The sequence below is a fragment of the Martes martes genome (genome assembly GCF_963455335.1).
Source record: "Martes martes genome assembly, chromosome: 8".
Classification (NCBI taxonomy): Eukaryota; Metazoa; Chordata; class Mammalia; order Carnivora; family Mustelidae; genus Martes; species Martes martes.
The window spans coordinates 109,412,297-109,433,773 of NC_137895.1; the positions used below are offsets into that span (position 1 = coordinate 109,412,297).

Genomic DNA, 21,477 nt, shown 5'->3' on the forward strand with positions numbered 1-21,477 from the left:
ATGCTGAAACTAGGGCATCTGGGTGGCTCAGTGGGTTAAAGCCTCTGCCTTCGGCTCAGGTCATGATCTCAGGGTCCTGGGATCAAGTCCCGCATCGGGCTCTCTGCTCAGCAGGGAGCCTGGTTCCCCCCCTCTTTCTCTCTGTCTGCCTCTCTACCTACTTGTGATCTCTGTCTGTCAAATAAATAAATAAAATCTTTTAAAAAAATAATGCTGAAACTAAATATCCATATAAAAAAAGGAAACAAAAAATCTTGAACATTACCTGACAACATAAGTGAAAATTAAATGCAGAATTATCATAAACCTATATGTAAGAGCTGAAGCTATATATAAAAAACAGAATACCTTTGTGACCTTGGGGTTAGGCAAAGATTTCTAACAAGACACAAAGAGCTTGAAGTATATAAGAAATATTCATAAAATGTAACTTCAATAGAACTAAAAACTTTTGTACTCCAGAAGACAATTATAAAAAATGAGAATGCCAGGCATGGACTTGGAGAAAATATTTTCAAAATACACAATAGATCATGGACTGTATCTAGAACACAAAAAACACTGTTAAAAAATTATTCTGCCACTTGTTAAAACAGTAGGGAAGACTTCGTTCAGAACTATTTCAAATGGTGTTAGGACTATCACAACTGAGAGAGATTTGGCCCAAATGTAAATACAGCAGAGACAGCTGGGGACTTACAGACATCAAGCGGGTGGAGGGGTTGGTGGATAGAAAATCACTTATGAAGGGATATCTAGGGTAGGCTTATTCTTGCTAAACTGACTGTATAGAAAATCACTTAGGAAGGGATATTTAGGGTAGGCTTATTCTTGCTAAACTGACTGTATCTTTAAGACCATCTATACAAGATTCTTGCTGAAGGCAAGCCAAGGGCTTAGACATCAAGAATGGAGGATGAGGAATTTGATTAGATATCAAGGGTGATCAGATATCAGAGATAGCGTATTCTCTATCAACAAATTTAGCAACATTCTTGCCACAACTAGACGGTGAAGGCTGACGACAAGGCCCAAGGATGAGGCCTAATCAAAAAGAGAGCCAGGAGTGCCATGGCAGAGAAGTGAGGCAGAACTAAATGTCAGGGGCAGGCCCAGATCCCCAAGGCTCTCCAAGCCCCCCCACCCCCAACCTGTCCCTTCCATGCCACCCTAGCCAGTAGGCACCCTAAACCAGGCTGGAGTTCCCTTCATCCACCTCCCACCCCTGTATCCCAACCTCACAGAGCTGCTGAGCTGCCCTGACCTCTCCCTGGGCCCAGTGCGGAGCTGGTATCAGTGCTTCTCAGGTCTCAGGACAGGTGAGCACCCTGATGAAGGCCAGGGTCCTGATGTTGGCAGCCTGGACAGGTGTAAGAGATTGTTGGCACCCTTTGTAGGGGTGGAGGAGACCACTTACAGGTCATTTCTGATTTTGACATGAACTTGAGCAGGTTTGTACACAATGAATGGACTTGTAAGAAGTGATGGACTTCTTACAACATTCTAGAGAGCAGCAAGATCATCAGTGAGCAATATTGGAATGAGCTTAAGGGGCTCCTTCACCACTATTACCCAGCTGAGATTGACCCACACTGCACCATCATAGAGAAGTTACTTCATCTGAGGGATTGGTGGACCAAAGCACATGATTGCCCATGCCAGCAGATGATTGAGAAGTTTCAGATAGCCCAGGTGGTTAGAGTGTCCAATGCAATGCTTAGGGAGGGATTCGAGACAAGACATTCTTCAATATCTTCTACCAACATAACTTTTTCCTTTTCATCTTTTCCACAGGCCTTGGTGATATCCCAGAGGAGATTATCCAACAGATGAAAGTGTTCTACCCCATCATCCACACTGTGTCTAATTACACAGACTTTGAGAAAGACAGCTTCCTACAGAGATTTGAGAGCCAGCTCATGTGCATAGACAACCAACAAGAACAGCTCTGTTTGTGAGAACTCTGGGTACGTCCAGCAGCTTCAGGGCAAAACCACAGCCTCCTGCTGGGAGCTTCCATAAGGGACCTCACTATGGCTGATGGGGTTCCCAGTGTGGAGAGAATTTTCAAGATTGGTTTCTTTTTTTTTTTTTTTTAATTTTATTTATTTATTTATTTGACAGAGAGATCACAAGTAGGCAGAGAGGCAGGCAGAGAGAGAAGGGAGGAAGCAGGCTCCCTGCTGAGCAGAGAGCCTGATGCGGGGCTCGATCCCAGGACGCAGGGATCATGACCTGAGCCGAAGGCAGCGGCTTTAACCCACTGAGCCACCCAGGTGCCCCCAAGATTGGTTTCTTAAATGACAAGGTGGAAGAGTGGCAGAAGCACAATACAGACTCTTACGACATTGTGCTGGAGAAGGACCATACGCTGGACATGCTGAACAGGCTGCTATAGTACATCCTGCATCATGCGTAATAGATAGAGATGGAGGGCTCCTGAGTGTACAGGCTTGCGGCCAGGCACTGCAGACCATGGAGAAAAGGGAGCCTCACCTAGAGGCTGCCCTGCTGGGAGAGCTGCTCCTCTCTGTGTACATAGAGAAGAGTCCAGGGAGGTGCAGCTGCTGAGCTATGTCCCTCCCTCCTTTCCCAGCACCTTCTGCTGTGTTCTCCAGAGGCATGTGGGAGCCCCTGCCGGGTGGACGGACCAATTAGATGAACACAAGACCTACAGGGTGTTGGTATTCTAGGGACCAGTTGTCCAGGGATTCTTTTCCCCCAAATTTTTAAACATGGGAAGTTCTTCTTCAAACAGATCGAATGGGTAAAACAGATACAAAAATTTTTTAAAAGGAAAAACAAAACAAAACAAAAAATGAAAGGAGGGCCTGAAGAATCTATCTGAGGTTTGGTCAGAGAGAGCCTATGTCAACAATTACAACTCAACGTTAAGAAGACAATTAACTACAGTATTAAAAAGAAAGATCTGAATGAAAATTTAACCAAAGATGGTAAAAAAAAAAAAAAAGGCAAATCCTTTTTAAACATAAAAAGATCCAACAGAACAATAAATTATAGATCACTGAGAAAAATAAAATTCAGTTAAATTTAAAAAAAGATTCAACAGTTTTATTCCTTAAAAATATCAAATTAAGGGACGCCTGGGTGTCTCATTCAGTTAAGCCACTGCTTAACCATCATCAGGTCATGATCCCATGGTCCTGGGATCGAATCCCGAGTCAGGCTCCTTCCTTGGCAGGGAGGCTGCCTCTCTCTCTGCCTCTGCCTGCTTGTGTGCTTATGCTCGCTTGCACTCTCTCTCTCTGAAAAATAAATAAATAAAAATCTTTAAAAATTTTTTTTAAATATCAAATTAAAACTACAATAAGATACTAGCTCATATGGAGAGGGGTTTAAATTAATGTGCAGACTTAGATACAGAGCAATTGAAACTCTTGTACTTTGCTGTTGGAAGTGCAAAATGATTAACCACTTTGTAGAATATTTTGAAACTTTCTCAAAAAATTAGATATGTATTTACTATATGACACAGAAATCCCACAACTATATGTTCAGTAAGATAAATGAAACATAATATCCACACAACACATTATACAGTAATGTTTAAAAGAGCTTTATTAGCCAAACCCAAAATAATGCAAATGCTCAACTGGCGAATGGATAAATATATTGCGGTGTATCCATTCCATGGAATACTACACAACAATAAAAAGAAACTTATGATAATTCTCCATGGGGTTTCTATATTGCCAGAGGCAACTTTTTCCCAGACTATCTTTTAAAGGATGTTTGTATGACAAACAGCCTGGGAGAACAGAGATAGTATCAATATTGTGGTGCTGTTTCCTGACTAATATAATGAAGATAATGTTTTCCTCCAGGGTTAAAACTAGGCAAGTTTGCTAGCAGATTTGCTGACAGATTCATAAGCTCACAGGTCTTCCCCTGTGTTATAATCTTTAGTTAATTAATTTAGTAGATCTGTATTCTTGGGCCTGGGTCTCTATAGATCTCTCTGAAATCTTCTCAGCACAGAATTTTTAAATTAAGTATTCCTGGATGGGGGGAGTCTTTTTTCTCCTATGAAGTATATATTTTAGTTGAATAAAGCAGTTTGATTTTGTAACATTGCAAAGCCAAGTATGCAGAGATTGGTAGGTTGCTGAAAAATTGAAATTATTTTAAGATGAATTTGGTTAACAAAGTAACTTGGGTTTCCCTCCCAACCTTGGCATTTGCCTCATTCTTCACAAACCACTGCTCTTAAATTACATGCTGTCCATAATAGACACAGATATAATGGACAGTTGGTCATGGCAGACAAAAACAGATTCGCCCAAACAACTTATTACACTCAAGACATTCTTCTCTGTTTATAACAAATAGAAATTTTGGCTGTATTTGACTAGTTCTGAACTTTTCCATATATTGATATTGGTTTAAAAAAAAAGAACATTTTTAAGAATAGCTATAGCAATAGTAATGCAATATAATTTGATTTCACACAGTACTCTTAGGAACTAAATTATAGTAATTCTACTTTAATTTGTGGGATACCAGAAAGTTATGTGCAACTTTCCAAATTAAACCAATAGACCAAATCCTGCCACAAGATCTTGGCTTCTCTCAAGAGAGTACAAACTTTCCAGCACATGACTCTTATATGGAGTAGCACTTATAATGAGACATGTCAGATTCTAGCAATGGAGTACAATCAGAAGAAAATCTGTACTATGACTGGATAACATCAGTTTGCATTCCTGTCTTTGAATTTTTATAGTTCACATAAAAAATGACAGTATGGTATCCCTGAAATGTGGATGAGTGGAGCATTGGGAAAGCTGAATGCGAGAGCCGGTCCACCCAATAGCTAGCTATCAGCTTTGTGTCAGTCTTTGCATTTTTCTTGACCTTATTTTTCTCATCTGTATAAGTAGAGGGTTAGAATAAATAATACCTAAGCTTCCTCTCATGCTCAAAATCTAAGGGTAAAAAAATGATTATATAAGCCAACCATCATTCTTAGCATTTTACATATATGAATTCAGTTCTCAGAACCATCTTATGAAGTAGGAATTATTATTAGTATTATTAATTTTACAGATAAACAGAAATATTATAATTAAACTTCAACTAAGAAGTGAACCTACAAAACATATGAACCTTTGCATCTTTTACCTTGGACTCCTGCCCATCCCTATTTCAGTCTCATCCTATTTTCTCACCTTTCCACAAAACCTTAGGAATTATCTATCCCTTGAATCACTAAAACTTGGGTGGATACACACTTGGACAAAGTGACAGAAATTCAGAAAAGAGATGAAGATGGTAGGTAGACTTTTGACTTACCAGTTTCTAGGACAATTCCAAACTCTACCATAAGGATCATACACATAAGAAAAGAGGAGATATAGGGCAGGAAACAACAACAATAAGTCAGTGGACAAAAGGAGAGCTTGGATGTGGTGGTACTCCTCACCAGTATCTGTTTTCCCTCCACTCTCAGAATGAGGATTTTATTTCCTTGCCCAATGGGAGTAAGGCTCAGTCATGTGACTAGCTTTGGCCAATGAAATGTGGTAGAAATGAAATGGCAGAAGCTTTAGTAGCCAGTTTGTTCTTTGCTGGGCTCACTTTTTCCTCTGCTACTGTGACCTGCATGCTTCAGAGAGACTGTCCTGACTGCCTGGCTACCTGAAGAGAATGAGACAACACAATGATTATACAACCTAACTGAGAAATCAGTCTTTGTTCTCTTCAGCACTGAGATATAAATGCATTGGGGAGAATAAGAAGGAGGGCCCAGGAAGGTAAAGGCTGAACAAATGGAGAATTGTGTCACCAAATTCACATTTGAGAGCATGGGGAGCAAAGTCAAAAGTGTCAAACGCTAAAAGAGATGGAGTTAGAGAAGACAATCGTACACTCTTTTGATCTTATTGAGAGCATTTTTAGTGGAAGAGTAGGGGCTAAGTCAGACTGTAGTGGTTGGTGTCAGTGCAAACACAGGGAAATGAGAATAGTAAATCAGAGAACTTTTTTAAAAATTAAGGGAATAAGAGAGATAAGTTTACATAGGGAGATAGGGAGAGTTGGGGAACATTGGAGCAATTTGTGTACATGGGAGATGACAGGGAATCTTATATGTACAGGGTAAGCATCATAAGATCTGGGATTTTGTCATGACACAAAGTGACTTAGAGTATGGTAAGCAAACATTTAAAATGAAAGGGTGATTTGTGTCCATGTGTAGTGCACAATCAATGATTTTTTTTCTAAGCACACACATCTTTTCTGGCGAGTTACAATGCCCAAAGAAACATGGGGAAGGAATGGAATAGTTTGGTTTTTAAAATTTTAGAATAGAAAACCCAGACAGAACATGATGAAAAAGTATTCCCCTTGTAATAATTGTGCTAACATTTTATAAACATTATAGATTTAATCATGACAATAATAATCCCTAAAGTTTTTGACATACTTCTTCCTTTTCCTAAAAAAAATTATATGACTAATTTAAAATATGTATGAATTTAAGGTAATTTTAATTTGAGGTGAGCACTTCAATTTTTTAAAAATGTGAAAGCAAACATGAGTGGAGCAACAGCTTTTTAAATTGGTCAAATGTATATGATACTAGGGGAGTAATTAACTGGGTTTATGTAACTGTTGAGAGAACAGAAAATGACTCTTAAATTATTTTGTTTCATTGTCCCAAGTATTATTATTAAGTCTTGACTTTTATAATAAGACTCCAATATTAGGAGAATTTTTTTTAAAGATTTTATTTATTTATTCATGAGAGACAGAGAGAAAGAGAGGCGGAGGCAGAGGGCGAAGCAGGCTCCACAAGGAGCAGGGAGCCTGATACAAGGCTTAATCCCAGGACTTTGGGATCGTGACCTGAGCCAAAGGCAGATGCTTAACCGACAGAGCCACCCAAGTATCCAGGAGAATATTTTTGACACTGCACAAATCACAGAAACATGACTATAGTTTTAATTGGAAGGTGCCTTAGAATCCATTCTCTCTCCTGCATATAAAGACACTGAGGTGGGTGCCTGGGTGGCTTAGTAGGGTAAGTGACTGCCTCTGGCTCCAGTCATGATCCCAGGGTCCTGGGATTGAGTCCTGTACTGGGCTCCCTGCTCAGTGGAGATCCTGCTTCTCCCTCTCTCTCTGCTGTTTCCCCTGCTTGTGAACACTTTCTCTCTGTCAAATAAATAAATAAAATCTTTAAAAAGAATAAAATTTAAAAATGAAGACACTAAGGTCCAGAAAGAGTGACTTAGCCAGAGTCTTACTTCATAGAAAAAGATCAGTTAGTACTACATGTGAAACAAATGACCACAAATAGTTTTACTATTACAGTATCGTTATTGGTGAATTGTATCATAAGTGGGGCTGTATTTATAGTCCAGCTCTAATTTCTAATCTTAGTTTTTCCAGTTCTACTTTTGCTTCATACAGAAAGTGCACCTAATTCTAGGACTTGTTTAAGATTCGCATTAATGACACTACCTATTTTGTTCTGTGTTCTCCTTTCTTCAGGTAAGAATCTCTCATGAATGTCACAGGATGCTCTGCACATCTGATGCACTGAGAAAGGTAATTGTATTTTGCCCAGCAAGCATTAGATCGTTATTAACACATGATTATTGTGAGGAAATCAGCAGAGCATGGATTATAGAATAACTGTACACACAGGTAACCAACTTTACTCACTAGTGGACAAAGCACAGGAGACGAACAGAGGGTGTGGAGGTTGAGGGACTGTGTGGGAAGCACCAGGCTGCCTGTGATGTCAGAAAGGCCATCAGACAGTGGGAGTTGTTGATAACTACATGCATTCTCCTGTTTACAGTTTCTTGAAGCAAAATTTTATTAATAAAATAAATTCAACATATTTTCTCTCCAATAAGCCTTTTCAAAGAACAAAATTCAAATTACAAAGAACTATTTTGTTATTATTATTTAAAACATTATAAATGGTTGTCAGTACAGAAATGGGAGGTGACATAATGGCATTTGATCTCTGAGTCCATCCACTGGAAAAAAAAAAAAATTCCAGATAGAAGGCATTGAAGGTGTATGTGTCCTTTGTTACTTACAGTACATTTCACTCTAAATGAAATAACTGCTAAGGCTCATCCACTGCTTGAGTGTCCCTCACAGAACGCCAATTAGCATCTGTGCCCAGTGGCAGCCCAGCTCAAGCACAATCTATCTGCACTCACCCATTACACACAGCAGGAAGTTGTATTGCTCTAAAACCACCAGCCACTGCTTTGATGGTTCTGGAGACCTTGGCCTTTTAAACGTATAAACAACCTTTCTTTTCTAATCTGGGCCATTAGAGGGAAATGCTGTGAAAGCCTGTATTCTGAAATAACCAGGTTTGCTCAGAGTCATGACAGTTTTCAATCTTGCTGCCAGTAACAGAAGAATAGCGGTAGACTAAAAATAACATGGGTGCAGAATGTGCCTTGGGCACCTACTGAGGCCTAAAGGGTTTCAGATTGATTTGAAACCAAGTGAAGGTGAATTTTCTCTCTGCTTTGCCCTTTTGTGGGTGTTGTAATCAGGGGGGAAATTCATCTGTCTAATGAGCTCTAGGCACAGAAAGAAAAGAAACTGTGTTTAAGACTAAAACATTCATCAGGCAACCCTATGGCTTTTCTTTTCTGTGTTATAATCAGCACTTCTCTATTGATTCTGTGCCATTTCTTAGTAAGAATTCTTTCCCATCTGAAAAGGATTAAATTGCAATCAAGCACTATAATTATAATTAATTAATTAATTAATGTGGATCAGGTTTCAATACTTTGGAAGGTGTTAATAAAATTAAAGACAACTAATGAGAATCATATTCTGGATGCCCGATGACACTGAAAAATTTCTTACAGTGAATAAAGTTGTAATTTTCAGACTCATTTTATTGTTTTTTGGGTCAATTGAATGGATAGATGATAGCTCAAATACTCAAATATAAGTCTTTAAAAGTTCTGGAAAGCCCTGAAACTTAAGATATTTAAGCTCTCTTCCCAAAATTAGAGCTGTTTGTTAACTCTCACATCACTTCTCTAAGTCCCATTTTCTAGCATTTACATCTACCAGAGACTTGATTTCGCGTATGTTAAGAAATGAAAGAAAAAAAAATGCTACCCTGTGTCCTTCTAAAAATAGAATGAAGCATACCCAAAACCTGACTTTTAGACTTTGTAGGGGAAAAGACACATAACAAGAGTCTGCAAAAGAATATATGTCTCTTTGGTCTAAATACAAGACTTCAGTTCTATAATTCAAAGCAAACCCTTTCCTAGGCAGGAGAATGGGAGAAAGATGGAGTAGCCCCAGTCAATTAGGGAAACGGCACTACCATGGATGAATCTACAGCAAAAAGCTACTGCATGAGCCACTGTGGATGAATCTACAGGAAAAAGCACTCCTGTCCAGGGCCAAAGATTGGTCGGGTAGAAAGACAGGTATTTTACAGCTTTGCTAATGTTGATAATTTTAGTACTGTTTATTTCATTTATCTGTTTCCTTTTTAAGAGCTATTTATTTCTGTCCAAAATTCGAAATGTTGATAATTTTAGTACTGTTTATTTCATTTATCTGTTTCCTTTTTAAGAGCTATTTATTTCTGTCCAAAATTCGAAAGAATCCAGGAGAGGCTAATGTATACGAGAGGCTAATGTATACAATTTGTTTTATGACACTAAATACATGATTTTAGGTGATTAGGAATTTTCAGAATATGTTCAAATAGACTTATCTATGATGACTTATCAACTTATGATACAGAAAATTATTTACCAAAAAAAAAAAAGAAAGAAAGAAAGAAAATTATTTACCCACAGACTTAGAAAATAAAACGGTCTAAGGGCAAAATATAGAACCCTTATTTTTTAAATCATGTTTGAATTTCTTTCATGAATACTAACATAATGAATATGTCTTAATCATCTTTATATATAATGGAGTTTAATACAGTACTGACAGGTGCTTGAGAAATACGTATGTGTCAAGTTAAATAATTAAGTCTGACGGTCAAAAAATAAGATAATAAATCTGATAGCCAATATTTGTGAAATGCCATATTAAGTAATATATAGTATTGACTTAAATTTGCATTTTCAGGAGCGCCTGGGTGGCCCAGTGGATTAAGCCTCTGCCTTTGGCTCAGGTCATGATTCCAGAGTCCTGGGATCGAGCCCTGCATCAGGTTCTCTGCTCAGTGGGGAGCCTGCTTCCTCCTCTCTCTGCCTGCCTCTCTGCCTACTTGTGATCTCTGTCTGTCAAATAAATAAATAAAATCTTTTTTAAAAATTGCATTTTCATATGCAACAAGATTTTGTATCTAATATCTCATTTTTTTCAATGTTATTATTTATTCTTATAAGAACCCCTGAAAATAGGAGACCTTTTTTACTATCCTACATTGTATCAGATTTGGTCACATATAGTCATATAAGTAACAGTTTATGTTGACTCTATATTGGGAAGACATTCAACATTGATTTGTTTAATGATTTCTTTACTCTCTTCTTAAATTTGATCAAAGAAAACACAGGCCAGTTGATAGACAATTTTTATTCCTTCTCCTTCCTCCTGTTAATTGAGAATTTACCATACAGCATATACACACACTCACACACACACACATATGCACACATACCCTCTATAACTGTCTATAGAAGTTATTCTCAAACTTTTGGTCTCAGGTCCCTTTTACCAGTCTTAAGGATTCTTGAGGACCACAAGAAGTTTGAGTTTATGTAGGTTATACCAAGAAATATTTACAGTATTAGAAATTGGAGGAGAAACTTTTCAAGAATTACATTCTTGCACTTAATAAAATGATAAATATTACATGTTATGACTAATGACATTTTCTGAAAAATAAGTATATTTTTCAAAGAAAAGAGAACTTCCTGAGAAGAATGATACTGTTTTATAGTTTTGCAAATCTCTTAATGTCTTGCTCAATAGAAGATACAAGTTTTCATATCTGGTTTTGCATTTATTTTGTTCTGTTTTTTGTTTAAAGCATATGAAAAATCCAGCTTCACACATATATGTAGCTTAAGAAGGGAGAAGTATTGGGGCTGCCTGGGTGTCTCAGTGGGTTGGGCGACTGCCTTCGGCTCTGGTCATGGTCCCGGAGTCCCAGGGTCGAGTCCCGCATTGGGCTCCCAGCTCCATGGGGAGTCTGCTTCTCCCTCTGACCTTCTCCCTTCTCATTCTCTCTCTCACTCTCTCTCTCTCAAATAAATAAATAAATAAAATCTTTGAGGAAAAAAGGAAGGGAGAAGTATTTTAATGATCTCCTTAAAAATCTTATAGAAATTCTTCTTAGACATTGCATCAAAACTTGACAAGTGGTGGTTTCTTAAATGTTCATTACAAGGTAGATCTGAAACCCTTCTTTTTTTTTTAGATTATTTATTTATTTGATGGGGTGGGTGGGGGGAAGAGCACAAACAGGAGTCGTGGCACACAGAGGAAGAGGGAGAAACAGGCTCCCCTCTGAGTGGAGAGCATGACATGGGGCTTGATTCCAGGACCCTGGGATCAGGGCCCAAGCAGAAAGCAGATGCTTGACAGGCTGAGCCACCCAGGCACACCTAGATCTGAAACCCTTTCAATCAGCTTCTATTCTCTCTTACATTAAATCCAATAGCCTGTCTTATGCTTTGAAGGAATCTTTTAATTCACTCATGATTTTGTAACATCACGCATTAGTAATTTGGGAAATTTTGGTTTGCTAATTTTCACAGATTTTGCAAATGTTGAGATAATACACCATTTAATATATAAAAATTACATTGGTTAATTTTGTCGCTGATCTCATCAAGATAGTCTTTACATATCAGAAAGCTGTCAAGCTCACAGAGGCAGATATAAATTTTCCAAAATTATAATTTTAACTTGAAAGCTCTTATTTTGTCACTGGCCATAAAGACTGTCAGCTACTTTCTTGAAATAATGAGCACACTTTCTTCTTTTTCCCAATAATGTCAGATATCCAAATTAAATGTGAGGTGACAAATGCACTAATTTACTAGATGGAGGGAATCCTTTCACAATGTATACATATATATCAAATCATCACATATGTTAAGTATCTTACAATTTTATGTGTCAATAAAACTGAAAATAAATTCTACCTCCAAAAAATAAACAAACATAACCTTAGTTTGCAAGTCATTCTTTCAAATAAAATGGTATTCCATTAAAAAAAATGGCTAGTTTAGCTTACAACTCAGTCACTCAAGTGCATTTCCTGGAGAAACCCACCATTCTGTCATAGACACCTTATGTACTTTATGAGTACTTTCCATTTGGTTACATGGAATTACAAAGACATACACTCAAGGGTTGAGATTTTATAAAATTTACCATTGTTACTACTGCATCAAGGGCATTCTTAAGTAAAACTGGCTTTTAATGTTCCTGTGACTATGTGGTGGAGAAAAATGCAATGAGTAATAGTACAATATGGGCTGGTGCCCTGATTTGTGCTTAGGTACCAGCAAGTTCACATCTCCCTTCCTCTGAATTGCTTTTATATCATCATTGCAAATGTGATCAATTGAAAGATACTGTATTATTACAAGGATTTTTTTACCTCATTGGACCACTGAATGTGTTTCATAGACCACACTTTGAGAACCGATGGTCTACAAAACCAAGAGGTCTTTATGAAGGTAACATAATGTAGCTGAAAGAATTTGGAAACATACCGACCTGAATTTTAGGCCCAATAGCATTTGCAACTTGTTAGGTTATTTGTAGAATGTTTCTTATATGTTTAGGACTCAGTTATTTCATCTATCAGATGAAATCACAAACATAACTGAAAAAAGGGCTGGTGAATTACTTACTGCTCCTAGGCCTAGCCTCTCTACTGCTTTTTTTTTTTTCCCCCTCTAATTTGTCTGAGAGACACTGAGTTAGTTTGGATTTATTGTGATGTCATAATTCTCAGTACAATGTACTTTATGAAAATAAATGCAGATTTCAGTGCTAGACAACTGAAAGAAAAAGAAAGAAAATCAGATTTTCTAACCTTTAGAGCTATGCTCTCCAAATGGTAGATAGTAGTCACTTGTGACTATTGCACAGCTGAAATGTGGCTTGCCCAATTAAATTGTACTTTCCTAGAGAACCTTAAATTTCTATTCATCTCTGCATTGCTGTCTACTATCATTTCATTTCAAATTAAAGGATCTCCTTTAGTATTTATCATAGAACAGTTCTAGTGGTAATAAACTATCTCAGTCTTTGTTTATCTGAGAAAGTCTTCAATTTCCTTCATTTTTTTCCTTCATTTTTTAAAGACAGTTTTGCCAGATACATTGATAGGTATTTTTTCTTTCAGTACTTTGACTATAGCATTCTATTTCCTATTGCCCTATTGTACGGTTTCTACTGAGAAATCCACTGATGGTCTTATAAGAGTTCACTTGTATGTGATAAACTGCTTTCTCTTGATGATTTGTCTTTGACTTTAGACAGTTGAATAATAATGTTTCAGTATGGTCCTCTTTGGAGTTCTTTTTTTCTTGGAGTACTTTGAGCTTCTGAATCCATCTCTTTCTTCAGATTTGTGAAGTTTGGGCAGTTATTTCTTCACATAAGCTCTTTGCCCCTTTCCTCTTCTGAAGTTCCCACATTCTGCATATAGGTCCTCTTGATAAGTCTCTTAGGTCTCTTAGCTTTTTCTCATATTTCTCATGTTTTTTCCTTCTTCTGACTTGATTATTTCAAATGAACTATCTTCAGGTTCACTGATTCTTTCTTTTTTCTGCCTCTGAAGTCTGATGTTGTATCCTTCTAGTAAATTTTTCAATTCAGTTATTCTATTTTTCATTCCAGAATTTCTTTATGGTTCTTTCATATAGTTGCTATCTTTTGTTGATATTTTCATTTTATTCCTTCATTATTCCTTGATTTTATTTTTTAATTGTCCATTTCTGTTCTTTTTTAGATATTGAATATCTTTATGAATACCTTTATTTTAAATTCTTTGGCAGGTATGTTTCTTTAGACTCAGTTTCTAGAGTTTTATTTTGTTTCTTTGATTACACCATGCTAACCTATTTCTTTCTCTGTCTTGTAATCTTCTGTTGAAATTTAGGAATTAAAAACAAAAACAAAAACAAAACAAAGCATTGTTTTTGTACCAAGTGTGTAGGGGAAGACCTTCACCAGTCACCCTAGCTGGAGATTCTAGGACCTCTGAAACTTTCACTCACATCTTGCTTCCCATGGTCTCTGTGTGAAGAACAGCAATTTTAATATGCATCATACTTACCTTTGTTTTTTCAGCAGCTTCCAGAATTTGGTGCTGGTTCCATCAATGCTCTGAGTCAGGTAAGATGGAAACCAGTCCCTTAAGCAGCCCTCAAGAGCAAGAATGCTGGATACATGGTCTATTCTTTTATTCCTGTCCTAAGGAGGGAGCCCCCTTATGCAGGCTTTCCTCTGAGTTTCTATGCATTAGGCTGCAAGGGCAGGGGCACAGACATGTAACAAATGCTGCAAATTTTCTTACCTTTTTCACTAGACTCTCCTCTTGGTTTTATATGCCCTGACTGGTGTAGCTTCTCAGTTGGTTCTAGAGTTCTCACAGAGGTATTCTTGTTCATCTGTTGTCATTAATCGAGGACCTATAACTTCTTATTCTGTCATCTTGCTTTTTTGTAGTTAAAGTTTTATTGTAACATAGCCACATTCTTTCATTTTTTTGTATTATCTCTGGCTGTTTTTATACTGCAACTTCAGAGTTGGAGGTTGTGACAAGGACTATCTGTCCACAAAACCTACATAACTAGTCCCTCATAGAAGAAGTTTGCAATGTAAAACAAATGAGGTAGTCTTTTCCAAAGTAAAAGCTGAAGTCTTTATCATTCATCACATGCCCTTAGAGTCTGGTTTATGCTACATTTATGAACATCTCCCTTATTGTCCTCCACTTGACTTTGTTCACCCCCAACCACACAGGTATTCTTTTCCTCAAACACTCCAGGTACACTTCTACCTCAAGCCCTTAACACATGCTATTCCACTGTCTTAAATGCCCTACCAATAAATACCCAAGTGGCTAGCTCCAATGCCTTCAGATATTTACTCCAACTCTTAACATTTCATGTCCTCCCTTGAATTATTTTTCCCATGAATATAATTAATTCACTATCTTCTCACCTGTCTTTTAAAAAACTTTCTATCTTGTCCTATAAAATATAATCAATATGTTTAAGTTTTATTTACTATAGTACCCTTAAGACCTAAAACAGTGTTTGGTTTGTAGTAGGTGCTACAAAATAATATTGTATTAATAAATGGATAAATGTGAGAGTACTTATGTTATTAAAAGTGCTAAAAAGATTGAGTTACTTAGTACTATATTCTTGAATTCAATATGCCTTAATTGTAAAGAGGTTCTAGTATACATTGGAACAATTGAGAGCCCAGGAAAAACAAAAACTCAATTTTAAGCTCAATTTTTGTTTGAACTAAAGGTATTGATCCTACTCACAATTCTTAGAATTCCAAATCATGTCATTATAGCCCCATACAAATGGAGGAAATTTGCTTGACTCTTAATTCATCCAAAAAAAGAATTTAATACAGAGGAGTAAAGTAAAAATTAAGCAAGGGTTGTGATTTAATTATACTATATATTTTGGGTATTACACCTATTTGGTATTTTGTACTTCTTAATGCCATCTTTGGCATCTAAAATGGTCAGATTCGTTAGGATTTCTGAGAGAGTTTCAACAAAGAGATGTTCATTCAATCCTTTTTTCTCAAAAAATCACAGTGTTCACAGCTGAGCTCCAATGACACATCCTGCAATCCATTTACCTCAGACCTCAGAGGGCCAACTATGTTGTGTGTGGCTTCTCTTACAACCCAGCCATTAAACTTCAATAGGTTTTTCCTTTCCTTTTTAATTATATGTCATAGGTTTAATTTCTCTTCAATTTATTATACATGTTGGATTCTGTAGAAACACACCCACTTCTAAGTTGTATCTATTCTTTCTTTTTATGAAGAGAACATATTTTTATGCAAGAGAAGAAGTATTCAAAATTGCACTTGGCATTTGTAACACAGCAAAAGGTAACTGTAGTCCTGTTTTATTGTACAACAATCATGTAAACTCCAGCTGTCAAGTCGTCTGATCAGTTCTTCAATAGGAAAAAGGGACTCTGCTAAATCCTGCCCACATGCTGATGTATACCCGCCTAATAACTGTGTTTTCCCCTCTTTATGAATTTCATTTACAATTTTTCTGGGACTTTCAAGGAATATCTCGAAAGAAAGATGTGACTGGAATTGCTAAGTAATAACAATTTCTTTTGGGGGTGTGAAGAAAACACAATCTGTTTTACTTTATACTGAAGCAAAGTGATGAAACTTATCTGCTGTTCTTGGGGTAGTTTTCCAACTTAGTCCACAAAGGCCTTCTCTTTCTTTGAATTCTTGCAATAAAGATGTTAGAGATTGACCTTAAGACATCAACAGAGCATAGTGGGCAAGCACATCTAAAGGACAGGATCTTTGGGAACTATCATTAAAGGAATCATCATTAAGCAAAAAGCAGAAACATGGGGCTCAAGTAACTTGCTCAAGGTTTCTCAGAATTTGCTGGGGTTTTTTTTTTCCCTTTCCAGATCTATTACTAGGAACCAGGCCTTGAAAATTAAAATTCAAGTCCAGTTCCTTGAATTTTAAATGCATATACACCTGTGTGTACACACCTACACACACACATTACAAAAAATATAGCTTTGTCACGGAAATGAGAGATGGATGGAAAATATTGCTGCTTCTGCTATAGTTGCTATTGTTCTTACTGTTATTGTTATTATGATAATTAAGGGATAAGTGTTTGGGGAAAGAAAAAGAATCCTGTATCTCCAAAGATTGAGAGAAAAGACTTAGTCTTACTCACTTTTGCATACAAGGGACTGCCATTTGCTGGCAAATGGTAGATTGTGAATAAATGTAAACAAATGGTAAATCTTTATCCATTAAAAACTTTTAACTTAGAAGAGCTGACTTATTTAGTTTACATAATTGGAATTCAATAGAGATGTTTTACTTTATTCTTCATCATAGATTTGTATTCAGTGAACTAAGTAATACCCTAATATTTTGGGAGATTTCATTAATTTATCACCAAACAAAATCAGGACATTTTCCAAGGATTCTGTAGTTTCTAATCTTTGGAACCCAACTAAGCTGTTGTCTTGCCTCAGATTATATGATTTTATAATTAATATAGTTATGTGGTTATTTTTACTGATACCCATTAAATTGGACTCAGCAAGAGAGCAAAACAATCTTTCTTTTAATTTCTCATTTTTCTTCTTAAAGGAAGAAATTTGTGATATTTGTGTATGGGCCAAAGCCATACAAACATAACCTGTCAATAAAGAAATCCATGTCGGGGCGCCTGGGTGGCTCAGTTGTTAAGCATCTGCTTTTGGCTCAGATCATTATCCCAGGTCCTGGGATCAAGCCCCACATCAGGTTCCTCCTTGCTCAGCAAGGAGCCTGTTTCTCCCTTTCCAACTCCCCGTGCTTGTGTTCCCTCTCTCACTATATCTCCCTCTGTCAAATAAATCAATAAAATCTTTAAAAAGAAAAAAAAAAAGAAAGAAAAACAATGTCAGTGCAAGAGATTATAATAGGTAGTGATAAATAAACAAAGGTAATGTGGTGCATAAACAATGAATCCTGGGACACTGAAAAAATAAAATAAAATAAAATAAATAAAATAAAAAATAAATAAATATATTATCTGGATGCCTCCTTTCAAAGAATTTTTCAAATTAACCATATTTTTAAAAACCAGCATGACTTAGTTTCACTTGACTAAAAAAGTTATAGATTATGAAATCTGACTAAAGCAGGCTGATTCCACAACAATCTGTCTTGTCATTTTTCATTTAGATATGTAGGCTTAAATATAATATTCTTATTTCCAGATATGCTATGCTGGTTTCTAAAGCTACTTGTAAAATTGCCATTTTGAATTCCTAGAACTTTTGCAGCTCCATCATCTAAACATAAAAAGTTCTCTAAATAACTAATTTCCAAGAGAAATAACCTCAAATTTTGACACTAATTTTCATAGTGTAAGTTGTATTTTATTAATACATAGTTGGGCTATAAGATTTTTTTTTAAAATTTTATTTATTTATTTGAGAGAGAAAGAGAGAGAGAGGGAGAATACAGAGGGAGAGTGAAAGAGAGATGCAAACTCCCCACTAAGCAGAGAACCGGATGTGGGGCTCTATTCCAGGACCCTGGGATCATGATTTGAGTCAAAGGCAGACACTCAACTGACTGAGCCACCCAGGCACCTTGGGATATAAGATTTTTAAATAATATTCTCTGAGATACCCTCAGATTAGGAACTATGAAATCATCACATAAGTTAGTTACTCTTATATGACTTCCAGATCGTTGTCATTAATTATATACTCTTCACAGGTACTTTTGTTTCATAATTTATAGAATTTAACAATGTGTGAAACATGTTTCCTCATGTAAAAGTAGTCATAAGGTAGGTTGTGTTATAGCAGATAGAATTCTACTGAGATGGTCTCATACTTGGGTTTTGATTTAAAATAAGCTCAGTAAAATTCAAAATTATCCATCCAAAAAGAATTAATAGCTTTTTAAACATGGGATTTTTTGGATTCTCCAGCATCACTTAGCACTGGAAACTATTTTTCCAGTATTTGGTCATGCTAATACGGTATTTTTTAAAATTTAAATATTACACTGATTATAAAGTTTATATGGTCACACACTGATCCTAGGATAGTAAGCAGAAAATGTCTCCAACATAATCTCAAATCACTGAGAAGAGAAATTTATAGCTAAAATATCATGGATTTGTTAAACAAAGGAATTTCTCAGCAGAATAGAGTTTACTTTTTCAATTTTGCAAATAGAATTGGTTTAAACTAACAGAAAATTTATTTTGTAAGCACTACAATAGTACTGAAAATGGCTTCAAAAGTAGAAAAATTAGTTTAGGATCTTCTCACAGTTGACTGATTAAAATTAATTTTACAATATTTGTCAATGTTTACATTTTTTAGGGAAGGGCAGTTTAATTTGATGGTATATAATAGACTGCTAAAATTCATAGATAATAAAGATATGATTTTTACACCTTCCTTTTGGAAAGAGTAAACTGAAGACAAATGACCACCTGAAGTCTAGTGATGATTAAGCTCATACATAAGGACCTAACACCTAACATGCTATGGTTGACTCCATCTCTGCCAACATTAAAACCTCATAATAAGCCTTCTTCAGATTTATTTTGAGTTTGTTTTCTGTAAAAACTATGAACAGTAAATGAACGGAAAAGAAAAATACAAACTAGAGGAGCAGCAGCAGCAACAACAGAACATAGTTATTATCCCCTTAATGGAAAATGGACATGTCCAGAGAGATGGGAGAAAGGCACAGAGAATCTACTCAAAGAGCTATCTTTGGCCTCAGTTCAGAAATATGTTTTGGATGATTTCATACCTGTGACACAGGTTAGGAAAGAGAAAAAAAAAAGGCAGCCAAGAAAGTGGAATGTGCAAAAATAAGATTAATAGTTAACATTGGTATAATGACCCATTAAAGAACACTGTAAAAGTGAGAAAATACTACATATGTACATTCTACATTTTGCATTTGCCTGGGCATTTTAAAATTTAAAGTTCAACTTAAATTAAGTAAACATTATACAAATGTTGAGGTCTTGAACCAGTATTTTTTTCAAATCTACTTGTTAACATATGGGTAAAATGCAAGTAAAAATTATTTCTAATGCAAATTGAATCTACTTCAGCAATCAGTAACGGCTTTTGCCAAACAAACAAACAAACAAACAAGTGTTCATGTTAATATTCCATAAGTACTTTTCTGTGCCCTAGCTGGTATTCCCTTATTAATCATATTCATTTAGAAGAAAACCTTATCTTTCAGGGCAAGGTCAAAACTTGAATGACTCTTTCTGCCTTCTTAAATATTCAGGAAGGCAAGGTTGACACAAATAATTAAGAGCTGATTGATCATAACTAATATCAATTGTCCTATGGCTCTTTTCAATTAATATCTTAAATCTTTCATCAATTTTTTTAGAGCAAGATATTAAAAAAACAGTAAAAAAAACCCACAAATTTTATTTTTTACTTTTCTGGTGTTCAAAATGTGATAGATGAAAAAAGGAGTAAAACTCAGAGGATGGGCAGTGAAAGGATAGAAAGAAAGAACATTCTAGACCCTGGATTGTGCAAATGTGGACATAAGGGTCTAGCTCAGTCTATGGTGTGCACAACCCACACTAAAATAAATTAGAGTTAAGATTCATCCTTTTCATGGAAAGTTTTACATAAACCAAGAAGAGCATGTCATCCTGGCAAAAAGAGAGAAAGAAAAAAAAAAGAGCTAATAAAGAAAGATTGATTTTTTTTCTTTATTATCAAATAGTCTTAACAAGTAATGCTTTGATGATTTAAGAACAACCTCATTAAATGTCATATGTTTTTACTTTCCCACTGAAAGCATTTACATTTAAGGATTAATGGTGCTTGGAAATAAATTTGGGTTTTCACAGTCCAACATATTTAGATACTAAAGAAAAAGATTAAACCATAATTTAACATTTTTACTGAAAGAAAAGGAATGAAAAAGTCCTCATTAAGTAAAACAATTTTCTATTTATATTCAACTTGTTTTAACATTTCATTTCTTTTTTAATTAATCATTTTGTTTATTGTATTCACTAGCACAGATGAAATCCATGAGTACAAATGAGTATTGCATCATTTTTACTACTTATCAAGTGAATTTTTATTTGGATCTTGTAAGCCTTTCCAAATGCTCCTGAAGTGATTATTATCAAATTAGTCTAGGCATTTATAGTTAATTTTGAGATATCTGAGATTTCAAGTTAAAAATAGATTTTGGAAGCTGATATAAAACTAAAAACACGATGAAATGCACAGGAATTCCAAAAGTGAGGGAAAGAAATAAAAGTAGGAGAAGAAACTGAATACTGAATTTATTTTCCTGATGATTCTATTAGGAAAACAAAATGTTATGTTGCAGAGATTAGTCGTAATTTAAAAGAAGACCACAAGGAAAAGACAATGCTTCCCCAAAAGAAATGAATTGTTAAAGATAGAAATTCAGATTCCAGGTACCTGGGTGACTCAGTTGGTTAAGTATCTGCCTTCAGCTCAGGTTGTGATCCCGGGGTCCTGGGATCGAGTTCTGCATTGGGCTCCCCCACTGGCAGAGGGCCTGCTTCTTTCTCTCCCTCTGCCAGCCGCTCACCCTGCTTGTGCACTCTCTTTCTCTCCCTCTAAAAAATAAATTTTTTTAAGTGAAATTCAGATTCCAAGGACTTTTCAACTTGGCTTAGGCTAGCTGGATATGGATCTGACCATCCTTAGATCTCCGTGCTTAAAACAGAAT

The 21,477-nt window shown here is 36.0% G+C and overlaps 1 pseudogene across 1 annotated transcript; it reads left to right on the forward strand.

Annotated features, from left to right (window-relative positions):
- Window positions 1-1,325: 1,325 nt before the first annotated feature.
- Window positions 1,326-2,398, forward strand: LOC308347164 (7-methylguanosine phosphate-specific 5'-nucleotidase-like; annotated as a pseudogene). The gene is made up of 2 exons: window positions 1,326-2,052; window positions 2,277-2,398. The product of its transcript is annotated as a 7-methylguanosine phosphate-specific 5'-nucleotidase-like (transcript).
- Window positions 2,399-21,477: the final 19,079 nt, after the last annotated feature.